General features: G+C 49.9%; 1 pseudogene; it reads left to right on the top strand.

The window, feature by feature from the left end:
- On the top strand, positions 1–2,652 carry LOC128112110 (forkhead box protein K2-like; annotated as a pseudogene).
- Positions 2,653–3,378: the final 726 nt, after the last annotated feature.

Genomic DNA, 3,378 nt, shown 5'->3' with positions numbered 1-3,378 from the left:
ATCAAGATCACATTCACAGCCCTGTTCAGTGAGAAGAGAGAGAAGCAAGAAGCCCCAGAGTCGCCCGTGAAGCCTGTTCAGCCCCACATCTCACCCCTGACCATCAACATTCCAGACACTATGGCCCACCTCATCAGCCCCCTTCCCTCTCCCACGGGAACCATCAGTGCTGCAAACTCCTGCCCATCCAGTCCCCGGGGAGCAGGATCTTCAGGGCACAAAATGGGCCGTGTGATACCATCTGACCTCAATTTAATGGCTGACAATTCACAGCCAGAAAATGAAAAGGAAACTTCAGGTGGAGACAGCCCAAAGGATGACTCAAAGCCACCTTACTCCTATGCACAGTTGATAGTACAAGCAATTGCAATGGCTCCTGATAAGCAGCTCACCCTCAATGGAATTTATACACACATCACTAAAAACTATCCATACTACAGGACCGCAGACAAGGGCTGGTAGAATTCAATTCGCCACAATCTCTCTCTGAACCGTTATTTCATCGAAGTGCCACGTTCCCAGGCAGAACCAGGCAAAGGCTCCTTCTGGAGGATAGATCCAGCCTCCGTGAGCAAGCTGGTAGAGCAGGCTTTTAGGAAGAGACGGCCTAGGGGCGTGCCTTGCTTTAGAAGCCCCCTGGGACCACTCTCCTCTAGGAGTGCCCCAGCCTCTCCCAACCATGCGGGAGTGTTGTCTGCTCACTCCAGTGGCTCCCAGACCCCTGAGAGCCTGTCGAGGGAGGGCTCCCCTGCCCCCTTGGAGCCTGAGCCTGGCGCCTCACAGCCCAAACTTGCCGTCATCCAGGAGGCGCGATTTGCCCAGAGTGCACCAGGGTCACCTCTCTCCAGTCAGCCTGTCCTAATCACCGTCCAGCAGCAGCTACCCCCAGCCATCAAGCCCGTCACCTACACTGTTGCAGCCCCAGTGACCACACCCACCTCCCAGCCACCTGTTGTGCAGACGGTCCATGTTGTCCACCAGATACCAACAGTGTCAGTGACCAGTGTGGCTGGACTGGCCCCAGCAAACACATACACAGTTGCTGAACAAGCTGTGGTCACTCAGGCTGAGGTGCTGGCTCCTCCTAAGGCAGAACCACAAGAGAATGGCGACCACAGAGAAGTCAAAGTGAAAGTAGAGCCTGTCTCTGCAATTAGCCCAGCCACACTAGTCACTGCTAGCCGAATCATCCAGACATCATAGGGTACCCCTGTTCAGACAGTGAACATAGTACAACAGGCACCTTTAGGTCAGCACCAGCTTCCAATAAAAACTGTAACGCAGAATGGAACTCATGTGGTACCAATGCCTACAGCAGTGCACAGCCAGGTGAACAATGCAGTGGTGAGTCCTCTCCATATGTTGACAACCCATGCATCAACATCGGCATCCCTGCCCACAAAGCGCCAGAATGGTGACCAGGCAGAACAGCCAGAGCTCAAGCGAATTAAAGCAGAAGATGATGAGAGCATTGTCATTGCCCTGAGTGTGATTGTGCCACCAGCAGCTATGAGAGAAAAGGGGATCCAGAACTAGCTGCTGGGAGACCTTTTCTTCAGACATCAACTTTGTGGTGCCAAAAGGAGATGATGCCTCTTACTGAAGCAAGGAGCGCATCCTCAGTGGATAAAGGGCCCTGTGGTTGGACTTCACCTCTTAGCACTGAAAACATGAACCCAGGTGGCCTTAAAACTCCTTAATTTAAAGACAAATTACACTTGAACAGACCCACAACAGCAACCCTGGTTCCAGAGGTGGTGTCTCCTACAGAGCACTCGCTGGGCTGTCATCTGTGGGCTCAGCTTTTACTACAAGCAAGAACTCCAGGTCATTGAAGGACTGAGTCTCTTGTGCGGACGCAGCACATGCTGCCTGTGGATCTCTCTGACTTTCCTTTAGGGGACAGAGCCACAGCCATCGGCTGCCCTCATAGGACCTGATGGCTGCAGCTGAGAGACAAGACAGTATTTTGTTGTCTACATGTGGAATTAGAATACTTGGAGATGTCCTTTCATTACTAAATAATGGGGTCTTGGACATTTCATATCACTCCATTTCTACTCTGGAAATTTGAGATTCATTTGGGGGAAAGAACGTCATTCTGTTTGTTTCTGTGGTTTGTTTTCAGCCCATGGGATGGTTTGCTCTAGTCTCTCCTGCCTGTGTTTGGGTGGCACTCCCTTAGGATACCTACTTGCCCGTTTCCATTCAGAGCAGTTGCCTGATGAATTGACCTACCCTGTGCCATTGTAGAGGGTGGGTGGACTGAGGCTGCATGGACCCATGAGGCCAGGGGGCATGGGGCAAGGGACCCCGGGAGCCTTCTAGCCTTTAGGCTGCACGTAACTCTTGTGGGTTTTGTTGTCTGTTTCTTTATGTTGACTTTGTCTGTGGCGTAATTTCCCACTCTAGTAAAATGAGTCTTGCTGTGGATATTGTTCTGTATAAATAAAACACTGATTGGCCAGTGGCCAGGAAGGAAGTATAGGCAGGACAAGGAGAGAGGAGAATTCTGGGAAGTGGAAGGCTGAGTCAGGGAGACACTGCCAGCCGCCGCCATGACAAGTAGCATGTGAAGATGCTGGTAAGCCACGAGCCACGTGGCAAGGTATAGATTTATAGAAATGGATTAATTTAAGATATAAGAACAGTTAGCAAGAAGCCTGCCACGGCCATACAGTTTGTAACCAATATAAGTCTCTGTGTTTACTTGGTTGGGTCTGAGTGGCTGTGGGACGGGTGGGTGACAGAGGTTTGTCCTGACTGTGGGCCAGGCAGGAAAACTCTAGCTACAGAGTCTCCTACATATTGTGTATGCTTAAAGCAACAGACCCGTCCCCCTCCCTTGGGAAACAGATCCAGGCTTTTTTCACACCTTTTTAGATCGAGGTCATAGATCTCTCCCAGAACCTGGGGAGTCTTAGGGGTCAGTTCTGGCTTCTGGCATCTGACTGGTTATCTGCATGGCACACTCATGGCAAGAGCTGTTGGAGAGATGTTGCCAGTTAATTTGAGGGTCTTAAACGTAAGATGCAGTGGCCAAGTATCAAGCATCCAGGCCATTTTCTGATTCTTAAGAGGTTTCTCTGGCTTTTCAGAATGAAGTACCACACTAAGTCTGACTTATGTCATATAAGTAAAATTTAAGAGGAAAGGGTGAGGAAAGGTAGGAGGCCAGCAGCCTAGCCCACACTCAGGATCACCACTCATCTTTCCAGAGCATTCTGGACTTAGAGCTGAGCAGCAGGCAGAGGGTGTTAGTCTCATTGTGAGTTTTTTTTTAATATCATCATAACGTTATGTAGATGTATCCAACATTCTTATTAAATAATAAACACAGAACCAATGCAAAGAAGAAAGCCAAGAGGTCAGAACTAA

Source organism: Peromyscus californicus, unplaced genomic scaffold (assembly GCF_007827085.1).
Source record: "Peromyscus californicus insignis strain IS unplaced genomic scaffold, ASM782708v3 Scaffold_10__1_contigs__length_136768540, whole genome shotgun sequence".
NCBI lineage: Eukaryota > Metazoa > Chordata > Mammalia > Rodentia > Cricetidae > Peromyscus > Peromyscus californicus.
This window is presented reverse-complemented; position numbering and strand designations above follow the sequence as displayed.